Below are 14,675 nucleotides of genomic sequence, written 5' to 3' on the forward strand. Positions count from 1 at the left end.
TGCAGTAGTGTGTCTGTGGAACCAACTGTCTCTCCTGCAGCCTCAGGTGCATTGACTCTCATCTGACAGGAGCCATGGCCCAGCCGCATGATCTGATGCCACTGAAACCATCGCAGGCTGCCTTGTGCCGGGTGCTCTCTAGTCAGCTCTTGGGATATGTTTGGTTTGGGGAATTTCATCAACATCTCAATTCTCAGAGTCCATGCACTGCAGTCTTTAAACACTAGGCTCTGGGGTCGGATTGCCTGTGCTTGGATTTTGGCTCAGCTATGATGCTAACACCCCTTTTGATGTGTGCGATGCTGTGGTGTGACTGTGCCCATTTTGAAAATGCTCGGAAATTATAGCAGGAAGTTGAGCCAAGCTGTGGTCCCCTGCTTTACCAGATTTATACAATGGGTGTTAAGGGTCTGCTGCCTTGGAAACCTTCCTGTCTTCCCTTCTGTAAGGAGGAGCTGCCTCTAAACACACACTTGTAGGGAAACACCTTTTTTTTTCTGGATTTTTTCCCCCAGAGGTTCTATTTCTAGGGATCTGAGAGCAAAGAGAAGAAATGAGGAAATAATTGCCACTATCCCTCTCTTTCCCCCATATCCATTCCATGCCCTGAAGTTCTGCCAACAAAAACATGTAATATTCAGCTCTGGTCATAACGTCACTGGGCGATGAGGTCTTCAAAAGATACCCATCACCCAAAGGTCAGCCTCATTAGCTATGCTTCCCATTACCTATATAAAATTGTAGAGTCCTATTAAATCAATACTCCTCTGATTTAAGCAACACTAAGATTTGCACTCCCAGTTATGCAAATGCAATTTCCCTCATTGAAATAGCGAGAGAAGTTTGAGAGCATTAAGAGAATTTGAGATGACAAAACCCTCAGAAAATTATCACCATCAAGAAAGAAAAATAAGATTTTAAGTAACATTTTATCTCAGGGTATGTATTTTATTTTTTAAAACAATATTTTTTTTAAAAAAAATTTTTGCATATTTATCCCAGTTCCCTCTCCCCCCCCTCCTGCTTCCCCTCCCCCTCCCCCATCCACTCCTCAGAGAGAGTAAAGCCTCCCATGGGGAGTCAACAAAGTCTACCCCTCCCCCTCTATCTAGGCTGAGTAAGGCTTCCCTCCATAGGGAGCGGGCTCCACAAGGCTAGTTCATGAACTAGGGATAAATGCTGGTCCCACTGCCAGCAGCCCCACAGACTGCCCAGGCTACACAACTATCACTCATATTCTGAGGGTCTGGTTTGGTGTTATGACAGTACCAGTTGCCAGTCCAGAGTCAGTGAGCTCCCACTAGCTCACATCAGCTGTCTCTGTGGGTGTCCCCAACATGGTCTTGAACTCTTTGCTCTTCTTATCAGTCCCCCTTCTCTACAGCTGGACTCCGGGAGCTCGGTCCAGTGCTTAGCTGTGGATCTCTGCATCTGCTTCCATCAGTTGCTGGATGAAGGTTCTATGATGACAATTAAGCTAGCCACCAGTCTGCTTACAGGGGAAAGCCTGTTCAGGCACCTTCTCCACTATTGCTTAAATTCTTAGCTGGGGTCATCCTTGTGGATTCCTGAGAATTTCTCTAATGTCAGGTTTCTTGCTAATGGCTCTTCTATCAAGATATCTTTTTCCTTGCTTTCCCTCTCCGTCCTTCCCCTACCTTGACCATCTTGTTCCCTCATGTTCTCCTCCCCCTCTCCTATCCTCTTCCTTCTCCTTCCCATTTTCTCCTCCCCTCCCCCCACACTCGCAATTTAGTCAGGAGATCTTGTCTAGTTCCCCTTCCCAGGGGGATCCTTGTTTGTCTCTCTTAGGGTCCTCCTTGTTTCCTGGTTTCCCTGGGATTGTGGACTGTAGGCTGGTTACCCTCTGCTTTATAGCTAGTATCCACTTATGAGTGAGTACATACTGTGTTTATTTTTCTGGGTCTGGGTTACCTCATGCAGGATGTTTTTTTCTAGTTCCATCCATTTTCCTGTAAATTTCAAAATCTCATTAGTTTTTACTATTGAATAGTACTCCATTTTATAAATGTACCACATTTTTTTTTTACCCATTCTTCAGTTGAGGAGTATCTAGGTTGTTTCTCTGTTCTGGCTTTTACTAATAATGCTACTATGAACATAGTTGAGCAAATGTTCTTGTGGTATGAGTATATATAAAAGTGGTATTGCTGGGTCTTGAGGTAGATTGATTCCCAATTTTCTGAGAAACCGCCACACTGATTTCCAAAGTGGTTGTACAAGTTTTCACTCCCATGAGCAATGGAGGAATGTTCCCCTTACTCCACCTCCTCTCCAGCATAAGCTGTCATTAGTGTTTTTGAAGCCATTCTGATAGGCGTAAGATGGTATTTTCTGTTTCTGTGAAGAATGCCATTGGAATTTTGGTGGGGATTACATTGAATCTATAGATCATTTTGGAACACATGGACATTTTAATATTAGTCCTTTCAAATCATAAACATGGTATGTAATTTTTTGGTGTGTCTTCCTTAATTTTAAATCAGTGTTTTATATTTCTCTTTGTAGATATCTTCCATTCCGTTCATTAAATTTATTCTTAGATTTTTTTTGGGGGGGGGATGGAGAATAATTGTGAATGGAATTACTGTCTTGATTTCTTTTCCACTAAATTCATTACTGGTATAGAAAATGATTTTGTGTATGTAAATAAGTTGGTGTAAGTCTGGATACAGGCCATGAATCTAGAAAGGAAACCATAAGATGGTGAAAAGTGGTGGTGAGGACAGGGAAGAGGGCAACAGGAACACATGACATAAAGTGGAAAGGAGGCTACTGAGAGGAGAGGGTCAGAGGAACAGGAGAAAAGGAGAGATCACTCAGTAAAAGCCAATTTTGTTTGAAAACTCCGTTAGGATCCCTAACACTTTATATGCTAGTTAAACATAAAATGCTATCACCGATTTTTTTCACATTGATTTTGTAAACTACAATTCTATTGATTTTATCAGTTCTCACATTTTTTTGTGTAGTCTTTATATTTACCGTATATAAAATTATGCCATCTGCAGACAGGGATAATTTTACTTCTTCCTGTTGAGTTCCCAGTCCTTTTATCTTTTTTTGTTCTAATTGCTCTGTCTAGGACGTCTAATTCTCTGCCGAATGATAGTGGTAAATTGAGCATTTCCCCCCCGTACCCAATCTTAGAGAAAATGCTTTCCCTTTTTCCAAATCCAGAATGGTGATGACTGTATGCTGCATGTAGACTCGACTGTGGCAAAATATGGCCCTTCCACATCCGAGTTGTTGGAGGATTTATACGAACAAATGCCGAGTCTCATGGAGAACACTTTCTTTTTCTACTAATAAGAGGTGAAATATTTATATGCTATGGAGAGAAACCAGAACACTGAGGTGAGCATATAACTTTTGTTCTTTATTATTTTGATGTAATATATTAATTTTCTAGACTTACACATATTGAACCATTATTGAATACAAGGAATAAATCTCACTTGATCCTGATGTGTAAACATTTTGATGTGTTGTTGGATTAGGTTTGCTTTGTGTCTTTATTTTTATTTTCATTTTAGAATTTTGAGGCAGGGTATCTCCACACAGCCTGGGCTTTCCAGGAACTTGCTATGTGGACTAGGCTGTCCAGGAACTCACTGAGATCCACCTGCCTCTGCCTCTCGAACACTGGGATTAAAGGCATGAGCCACCATAATGAGCTGCTTGTATGTTGTTAAGTTTCCCAAATGTGCTTGGGAGGGAAACTGGTCTTCATTCTTTTTGTTTGTCTTCTGTTTCAGTGGTAGGATAAGAATGAATTTGATAGGCTTTCTTCCTTTTTAATATTTTTGGTGTTAGTTTGCAAAGGAAAACAATTCTAAACCCATATACTACGATGATGAGCCCCTAATAGTCAAACTGATACTGAGCAGAAAAGGCAGAGCAGGAAGCAACCCATTACCTTCTATGAACACGCAGTAACAATACTTCCTCCTCTTCCTCTTTCCATCTTTCTTCCTCTCCATCCTCTTCCCCTACCTTCTCCTTCTTCTCTGCTGTCCATCTTAAACTTCTCCCTGCAGAATCTCACTGCATAGGCCTGTCTGGACTTGAACTTACTCTATGGTCCAAGCTAAAAATTAAACTTGCAAGTCTTCTTGGAATACATGTGTGCCACCAGCTTGGCTTCTTCTGTCTGTGCATTGAATTGTGGACTTTGGGTATAAGCAGACTCTTCTGATGTTGTTGAGAAGTTTTATAGGGAAGACATTTTTCTTTCAACAGTTTGTATGCTCTCCTTTGAGTTTTGCTGTGATGCTGAGTGAGCACAGAACTGTACCCTGCTTTATTATTCAGTTATAATAAATGTTAGTGGTGTCTGGAAGTGCTTGACAGTATATAGACTATAGGTACCTATAGATGTGGTGGTAAATGGATGTAGGCTTCCAGGCGCTTGACGACAGATCCCCTAGAAGTAGGTATAATATTAATGGCAGTTATGATACTTGGTGTGTAGGCCAGAGAAGAGCATGTCCTCAGATCCTGAAAATTAACACTAAGGGTGACAGGGACTTTTATGGAGGCAGCTATGATGCTCAGGGGTCAGGTCATGGAAAAATTATATTAGGCCTAGAGAGGAGCACTGAGTTTTGATGGTAGTTGTGCACCAGGAATGTGAGAAGAGAGTAGAGTATTGAGTTCTTAAATTCTGGGAGTGAGCTTGCTAATTTTCTTGGTTTTGTGGAGGCCCCCATTCTTGTACTAAGTCACCTTTTTCTTAGAGTATAGGAACTCTGGGGTTGTGTGACAGGGTCACAGGTGAATGACTGTGCATTGTTGTTTTAATGAGGTTCCAGCTTTGTGTGTGTGTGTGCACATGCATGTGTGTGTGTGCATGTGTGTTGGAATATTTATGACGCTGTAAGGAGGACAGATGCAGCAGCTACTGACACTTGAGCAATGACTATATTCATCTAATGGTACCACACTGTAACAGTTTGGTTCTGAGGGTTGGAGAGGTAACCCACTTTAATTCTCTGGAGTAGAGCAGTCTCAAGGACTCCAGATAGTTACTCAGATTTCTTCAGGGGGCAAAGCCTTGGGACTCTGAAACATGTCTGCACTTAAGATTGCAAGTCCTTGAATTAGTTCCCTGGGGTCGAGCAGTGGCATGGATCCTAGACAGCCCCTCAAACTTCCAGGGGATCATAGGTCCATGAAAGCTGTGAAATGTGTGTGCAGTTGAGACCGCCAGTACCTAGTGATGATGGGAACTGACAGGGATTCCCTTAATTTTTCTTGATATGCGGAGTTGACTTTATTTTTTTCTCTAGAATGCAAGCCAGCCTTTTCAGGCCATCTGGTATTCATGACACGTCCTTGCTGTTGTCTTAGAGTCCTCCTTCTGTCACTCTCCTTCAAGCACAAGTGTTCATCTGTGCTCCTGGTTCTCTTTTGTGGTAGAGACAAGCAGGGAGCGTCACGATCCAGCCTTTGATCCTTTTCCTCCTCCTCGGATGATGATGCTAATGAAGACAGTAATTGTGTCTCTAAGTGTGTGTACACCTGTTGTGTCTAGACAACACTGTTTTACTGTAATCACCCACTACCTCTGGCCTTTGCTCCCTCTTCTACCGAGATCCCTGAGCCTTGGAATGAGAGGGTGGAATACAGGGGCCCCACTTACAGATGAGAACTCTGCAGCTTCTTCTTCCTCACATTAGTTCTTAAATAATGCCTCTGAAGGGGATCAGAGATCAAGTTTATGAATTGTTATTATTTTAAAATGCTACCATATTTTATTCATATTTCTTCTTTTTATAATATACTATAGAAATTGGACTCCATCCCTTTTCGCAGCCTCTTGTAAGCCCTCTTCATTTCCAAGAGTCTGATGCTTTTATATTTCCTATTTGAATGAGATGATGTGGGCTTGTCTTTCTGTGTCTGACTCACTTCATTTACTTTGAAGCCCTCCGGTTTCATTTTTATTGTCACAGATATTTTTAAAGGGCTGAATAGCACTCCATTGTATGTATATAATGCATTTTTAAAAATTCACTCATCCACATATGGACACTGAATCTTGGTTCTTATGAACAATGCTGTAGTGCATAGAGAAGTAGGGATCATTTTTGATACTCTGATTTCACATCCTTTGAATACATGCCCTGTGCTTGAATTGCTGAGTCACATGCAGTCCTAATTTTTATTTTTTGAGCAACATCTATACTGTTCTCCATGACAGCTTTACTAATTTATGTTCCTACCTGCAAGGGTTCCTAATTCTTCATGGTTCCTCTTTCTCCATGAGCTTGCCAATGCTTGCTACCATCCATCCTTTTGGTAACAGCCGTTCTGAGAGGGGTGGAATGAAGTCTCCTCCAACAGGGGTGAGGTAAAGTCTCTTTGTTTTAATCTGAATTTCCCTGATGATCCCTGGGCTTAAGCGTTTATCCATGTATGTGTTGGCACTTTGTATGTTTTCTCTTGGAAAAAAGAAAAGCATCCAGTCCCTTTGCTCACTTTAATAATTGTGCTGCTTCTCTATTGCGCTGTTTGAGTTCCTTACATATCAGGATAGTCCCCCTTTATTTAGCAGGTATATCATCTTCACATACTTAGTCTCTTCCAGACATTGTCTTCTTATTCTGGTGTCTGTTTCTTTTGTTGTATGGAGCTTTTCTGTATGAAGTCATTCTATTTGCCTAATTTTACTTTTGTTGCCTGTGTTTTAAGGTCCCATAAAAATCATTTCCCAGATCTCTGAGTAGTTTTTTTCAGCCTAGCATTTAAACCTTCAGTCTATTTCAGATGATGCACATGGCATGCCATAGCGAAAGCCTGGCCGGAGTCTCCTGGGTGTGGGCAGCCTCTTTTCCCAGCATCGCTTTTTGAACAGATTCTTATTCCCCAATGTGTTTTCTTGGAATCTTTGTTGAACAACAATTAATTCCGTGTCTCTGTTATCTTTGTGTTCCTCTTTCTGTGTATCTATTTTAATGTCATGCAATGCTGTTTGGATTACTCCATTTTGCAGTTTATTTTCAAGTTCCATCTCCATATCCCTGGATTTGTTCACTTTGTTCATGGTTGTCTAGTTAGACTCCTTTGTGGTACCACATGAAATTTAGAATAGCCTTTCTGTTATTTTTATAAAAGTGCTGCTGAAAATTTCAAAGGCATTGCAATGAGCCTGCAGCTGCTTTGGATAGTATGAACAAGGTACAATCTCAGTCTTTCAAGATCATAGCCATGAGATACCTTCTCATTTACATCTTGTTTCATTTTTACATAAGATGTGGGAGTGATCTAAGACATGGGATATCCAGATTGCTACACCAGCCAAAATATACTCTCCCCCCAGGTACCCTGAGACTGTAACAACAAGTGGGATCTACAAATTTGGGGGTGGGGGAGGGAACAGAGATGAGTAAGCTTTACCTGATTGCAGGATATATTCACTTTACCTGTGTTTTATTTCTTCTTACCTTTATTAAACATGTTATGTTGGCAAATTGCCCTGTGTTGTTTGAACTTATTTAAAGTGAGTTATGGGAGGGAGAAGGCCACCTCTTGTCTCAGACCCAAATATGTTTATGTCAAATGTCCTCCAGCACCTCTGCCCCGTGTCAGGCTGACCGCCTGGCCCTGTAGCAAGGAGAAAGGAAAACTGACAAAGAGTGAAAGCATTGTGAAGAGCTAGAAGGCAAATCTTTCCCAGCAGCCACTACTATTATTCATACTCATATTATATATATTTATAATTGTATTTATATTTGTATTTATGAAAATACCTGTGGCAGGAATTTCCGTTGGGAGCCCCAGCTGACCAACTCTAAGATTCTGCAGTTGATCAGTGTGGATGTTGTAGGCACCAATGTGATGGGGTTCTTCTTGTTTTCTCTCTCAATAGGACTGTTCTAGTACTCTCTGCTGAATGCTGTGGAGGCTCAATTCAATGATGTTTTGATCTCCAACTTGTTATTTATCTTCATTTTTAATTTGTCAAATGCTTAATAAGTTCACTCATTCGAAATCAGAAGTCTTTTGTAGCTCTTTCTCTGGACCATACAAAGTGAACTTCAACTTCACCCCTTAGCACAGTGTTTGCATCATCTCCTAGGACGTTCTTTCTATTGAGTTCTCATGTGTAATTCTCCAAACTGTATTCTATGTGGCTCAGGTTCAGCATATTACTGATCAAAGAAGACTGTCTAGAACCCCAGAATGTGAAAATAAATGGGTGTGTGTGCATGCGTGTTGTATTTAGTACCTTCTTCTATTCCTTTCTGTTGTGTGTGTATGTGTGTGCAGCACCTTCTATTCCTTCTGTTGTGTGTGTGTGTATGTGAACGTGAGTTGTGTATGCAGCACCTTCTATTCTTCTGTTGTGTGTGTGTGTGAATGTGAGTTGTGTGTGCAGCACCTTCTATTCCTTCTGTTGTGTGTGTGTGTATGTGAACATGAGTTGTGTATGCAGCACTTTCTATTCCCTTCTGTCTTGTCATCTCAAGCCAGCCTCTCATTGAATGACAGCTAGTATGGCTGTCTTATGAACTCACGGAATCTTTCTGTCTCCACCACCCCACCTGCCCAGTGCTGGGGTTACAGGCACTTGCAGCCAGGCCTGTTTTTTTTTGTAAGTGTTTAAGATCCAAACTTGATCCTCAGGTTTGTACAGCAAGCATCTGATCTCAACTCCACACAGAGTTTTCAGGTTGTGTTTCTCACATCTCACCCCAAAGGGTCAACATTCATGGCAACTTTGAAAAAGGTCTGATCTTCTATTCATTTCCCTCACAATTGTGGCTGCTGCTTTCAAACTCTTACAACCTTCCTTTCTTTCCTAAAATTTATCCCACTAGCCCTTGCTTGCCCCCTTTCATTCTAGTCTCTTTTGATTCTAATCTCTGTCTTTGTATTCCTCTGGTGATGGAAGAATTCTTCTCCAAATATCGGTCCTGGGAAACAGTTCAGTGACCCAAATCAAAGCAATAATTTGCAGGCAGAAGACTGGGAAAAACTTGAAACTGTTGAATATTAACCAAGTTATCTGTTCACATAAATCTTTCATGCAGAGTAAGCATTCCGAAAATATGTGTGGGCATGTGTGCTTGCATGTGCTTGTGGGCCCTTTTCCCAGGCTATGCCGTTCATCTTTAGCTACTTATTCTATTATTTATTATTATTATTATTATTATGATCTCCATTATCTCATTTTGGATACTCTAAAACAAGTTATAGGACTATGGCATATTTTAATGTATTTAGGAATGCTAGACTTCAGAGACAACCTCATTTTCTCTCATGTATTTTGCATCATCTACGATGCTGAGGGACAAGAAGAGAGAAGGTACTAGAGAGAGTTGCATCTCAAATCTAGCTAGCCTACTTGTTATCTTTATGTATAATTGCAGCCTTGTGGTCCTCACTTTTAGCAGGGATAGCACTGAGCTTTGCATGGCTACCTCAAGGATTTGACTAGAAAGGTTAATCAGAAACTGTCTGTGGAGAATATCTATGCTCACAGTCCTACCCACCAGTCTCGGTGTCGGGAGCTGTGGCAATGAAAGAGCAAACAAAGCCTGCTACTCTCAGGAAGCCTGGAGCCCAAGGCATATGCTATATAAACACAGCCTGATACAAACTGAGCACGCAGTAAGGAAGCGACAGCCAGACTTCCACTAGACTTCACTTATAAAGAAAATAGAATGTTTTCTTTGTGTGTGTGTATATGTGCATGTGTGCTCGTGTGTGTGCGGGTAAGCGTGCATGTGGAGCCAGAGGACAATCTTGAACTTAATGCCTATTGTTTTAGCAAAGGTCTTTCACTACTTACCAGGTGAGTGAGGCCGTCTGGCAAGTGAGCCCCAGGGACCACTTATCTCTTCCTCCCTAGAAGTGAAGTACAAGTCTTTGTCATCATGTCCAGTTGATTGCTCTCTTTTGAAATGAGTTTATTTTGAAGGGCAAGCACTTTACTGCCTGAACTGTTTCACAAGCTTCAGAAGGTAGACCGGTGAGGTCTCCGAATTCTGAGACACCTGTGTTGGAAGGGCTGCTGTCTGGTTCACTGCTCCAGAACAGAAGATCATAGCCCCCTGAGGTCTTGCTTCTAAGATCATCTCTAAATGATTTCTGCTCTATCATGGTTTCCCTCTGCAATGTGCTAGGTTCAGTCTATGGGTCTGACATAATGAGGTATAGTATGTAGATTCTGACATTAGGCTTAGGAGACAATGGAACTTCCTTCTTAAGTATTCCCCTTCTGCCTCCCTCAGACAAATTACTCTGAGTGAGACTTGCTGCCACGCCATATTAATCTAATGACCATATCCACAAGGGGAGAAACTGGGATCTGCCAACAATGGCCATGGCAGTGAACTGGGATACCGTAGCCACAACCAATTTGTCGGAGAGTTGTATCATTGGTGAACACTGACCACATTTTATGGGAGTCCCTGAGAAAGACCCATTCCAATAAACAACTCCTACACCCCTGAGCTACTAGGAAACTAAATATTTGTTAGTTTGCACATTTGGTATTTGAGAACATTATTTGAGCATTCTTGGTCATGACGCCTCCAGAACCATTCTCCTTATACTCTGCTGTCAGTCAGGTCACACAAGGGGCTTAGCCCTTGGGTTCTTAGACTAGGGTTGGCCCTTCTATACCAGCCGTGACTGGGCCGTTCTTCCTTAAGAGATGATAATCTTGGCCCTATTGCATATTGTTTCCCCCTTGGGCCTATTTTATCTATATATTTCAACACATCAGCTAAGAAAGCTTCCACCTGCGGCCCCGAGGAAAAGTGTCACTTCAAAATCATTCCATTGTCATCTTCACGCTTCACTCTGGAGATTAGGGTCAGGGTGTGGGTAACTCGTGCTACGGCATGCGGGCTCCTCCGGTCTTGTCAGGGCTTGAGGAGAAGCTGATAGCGCATTTCAAGGTCAAACTGGGTCTTGGGGATTCAGAGTCTGAGGCCTCAGGCCAAGTGTGGCCCCTCTGAAAAGCTGCTAGGTTCATCCCGCTGTGTTCAAAACCGAGTCAAGCTGCTCTTACGAAGACGAGCTTGGGACTGCGTGTATTTGAGTGTAAGCATATGTGGTCACATGCATTGGACACCAGGTAGGAGCTAAACCACATTTTTTTCTACCGTGCGTGTGTGTATGTGTGAGTGTTCATGTTTGTATGGGCAAGTGCAACTATTCATGTGCTACCGTGTGTGTGTGTGTGTGTGTGTGTGTGTGCAGAGGTCAGAGGGCAACCTTGGATGTCAGTCCTTACCTCGCTCTCTGAGACAGAGTCTCTCCTTGTTCGCTGATGTGCACACCAGGCTTAGCAGACTGAGGCCTCTCAGCAGGTTCTCCCTTTCTCTGCCTTCCATCTTGCTGTGGGAATTCTGGGATTGACCGTTGTGCTGCAGCTGACTTTATGTGGGTTCAGGGAATCTCATGCGTTCCCTGATACTTAACCAGCAAGCTCTTTACCCACGGAGCCATCTCCCCAGCCCCATGCCACATTTCTTCCGTTCAGCACACACATCTCTGGACACACAAGAAACAGTGAAAGAAGGCTCAGAATGTGTAGTTTCCAGTTTCTGGGATTATATGCCAAAGTTAAACTTTTCTTATTCATTTTAACACTTAAAAAGCCACTTTTTCATGCCATAAAAAGAACAAATCACCAAAGAATCCCCAGACTGGTTATCTGACTCTCTCTCTCTCTCTCTCTCTCTCTCTCTCTCTCTCTCTCTCTCTCTCTCTCTCTCCTCTCTCTGTACTTTTTAAATCTTCTGTGATTCTTTACTGTTGGAAGCTATCCTAATCTATTTCTCTCTCTCTCTCTCTCTCCTCTCTCTGTACTTTTTAAATCTTCTGTGATTCTTTACTGTTGGAAGCTATCCTAATCTATTCTGTTTGTTTCCTCCACAAGCTCACATCACAGCCCATATTCTTTCTCCCTCAGATCTCCTGCTTCATAAGGTAAGTGGAGGTGGGATCTAAATCTAGGGTGTGTGTGTTTCAGAGCCCCTATACTTTCCATTGTGCACATTGCTTCCTGCCATGCATGGTTGCCATGGTCCTCCGGGCATGGAGGACCCTGTATGGTCACCCTCTTCAGAGAACGGAGGATGCGCATGTCAGGGTCCCCTGGGAAAGACAGGCCTCTGTGCTGCCCACTCATTGTTGACAGGCTGCCTCTACTTTAACTAGTTTTCTATTTGGAAAGTTTCATTTGGTCAAAGCATTTCAAAGCAAAACTAAATTGAACCAAGCCAGAAAACCCAGATATCCTAACCTCAATGTCTTGGTAACGTCTAAGACTTTTATTATAAAGTTCCAGTCCGGTTCCCCGTTCCCTGAGCCATCTGTGCCCCCATCTCAGGGAAAAGGTAGACACTAGACCCGGTACAAGATGGTAATTATTCTCCTCCATTTAGGTTCAGCTTCAAGTTTAGATCCTGGGAGATGGTGAAGCAGGAGACGCTGAGAAACCTTAGACTAAGGAGATGCACCATGTAACACCTTTATCACCAGGCCAGTGGCCCACCTGGTGGCCTAATGGCTGGGTATCAACTTTGGACTTAGACATATCTAGATTATAGTGAAGTTTCAACTGATTTCTAGATTTTTTTTCCAGGCCACTGCAAATTCCTCTACCTCCCTAAGCCTTGGGACATCCTCGTTGGTAAATAGGAGATTCTAGTAATGACCATTTCACAAAGTGGTTCTGGATGTCAGTCAGAACACACAGAGGCAACCTGGAAGCTGTCATGAACCAAACACTTCTGATATATCGGCAGGCACTCTGCTGAGAGTCTATATTCATCGCTCTAGTGAGTCTGCTAGCATCCCTACGAAGAGGGAGGAACTGACCAGTGACAGGTTACTTAAGAAGCAGCCAGCGAGAAGGTGTTGTCGTTACTGCTGTGACAATGACCCAGTGTCAGCTTGGCCACGCAGAATGCAATGGTACTAGGCAGACCCCTCCACCTGCTGCCTTCAGCAGCTTCTCTGGCTGGGGAGGAGAATGGCTTGCACCCAGAGCTCCAGAGCTGAGGGCTTCTCTATGATCTTTCTGTTTCATCTTTGTAGTGAGGGACTTCTGCTCCTCTCTTCAGCCTAGGTCCAGTCAGCTTCCTCTGACCCCATTGACTGTGCTTGGCAAGAAGGGGAAAGGAATATTTAGAAAACGTATTAGTTTGGTTTGATATATATATATATATATATATATATATATATATATATATATATATATAGAGAGAGAGAGAGAGAGAGAGATAGATAGATAGATAGATAGATAGATAGATAGATAGATGATAGATAGATGATAGATATGTGAGTGTGTGTGTGTTTGCATATGTTTATGTGTGTGTGCATGCACAGGCCAGAAGCCAATGTCAGCTCTCTCAACTGCTTTCCACCTTAGTTTTTGAAGCAGGATCTCACAAACCCTAAAGCTCACAGATTTGGCAAGACTGGCTGGCCAGAGATGCTCTTGTCTCTGCCTTCCTTGCCTGAGGAGTACAGGTGCATGCTGCCACTACTGGCTTTTTGAAACATGAGTTCTAGTGATGGAAATTAGGTACTCATACTTTTGAAGCAAGCACTTTGCCGACTCAGCCATCTCTCTGCCTCAAAAAATGCATCCGATTTAGGATCAGAAAACCAGCCCTGAATTCTTCTTCTTGCACTTTCAGACGGAGAATGTTGTCTGCCATCTGCCACTGATGTGGGAGGTTGCAGAAAGATGGTGGGTCGCTAAGTCTGAATCTCCCCGTGTCATAGACGTGCAAAAGGCAATGCTGTGGAGGACTAGCTACATGTCCTGGGAACCTTATGAATTGCCTCCATGTCCAGCACCTTGTGATCATAGTCACCACTTTACAGGTGATAAAAGACGGTGGTTTAGGAATGGTGAGGCTCAACCAAGATCTCCTTGCCATGATTTGGCAGAAATGGAACTGGGATGTTGGTTAGCTGAAACCAAGTCCTGTGCTTCTGTGTGACCACATTACTAGCACTTCCAAAGGGGGCAGCCTCCAAGTTCTCCTTTTGCCCACGTGTGAGGACACAATAATCTCCTTTCTTGGCCATTTTGTGCTGGATATCTCTGTAAACTACTCACTGGGGTGCACATGACCGACGCAGTTCATTGGGTTTTCAAGGCTGCAATACCATCTGCCACCCTCCTAGGCTGCTGCTTCTTGAAGGTGATTTGAACAATAATAGGAGTTTCTAGTTAGTTCCTGATATGCTTTCCTCTCTGAATCTTCAGGCTTAAACAAAAATGTGACTTTGATCTCTGTCAACAACATGGTGACACAGCCAGGTGAGCCACACACCATTCATTCTAAGTGGCTTTCCAACTTCTGGGCATGGTACAATGCTGACCACTTAGCTTGTCTAGTCTGTCTCCATAGAATATGCACATGCCTGGCAAAAATAGTGTATGTGGCAGCCACCTGGGCTGCCATCCTGTCAGCATACATTAGGGAAAGGAGGGAAGTCTTTCAGAAAGAGAGACACCTCCTTCTGTTTGGGGACATCATGGATAATCAATTGATTTAGAATCTGATGAAAGCCAGGCTCCTAGAATGAAAAGGGCGGGGGATGAGTTGGGACTTAGAAGCTGAGAGCAAGTTTGGAACACTGCTGATCAACACAGATAGGAGTTTATTCAACAT

Source organism: Chionomys nivalis, chromosome 9 (assembly GCF_950005125.1).
Source record: "Chionomys nivalis chromosome 9, mChiNiv1.1, whole genome shotgun sequence".
NCBI classification, from domain to species: domain Eukaryota; kingdom Metazoa; phylum Chordata; class Mammalia; order Rodentia; family Cricetidae; genus Chionomys; species Chionomys nivalis.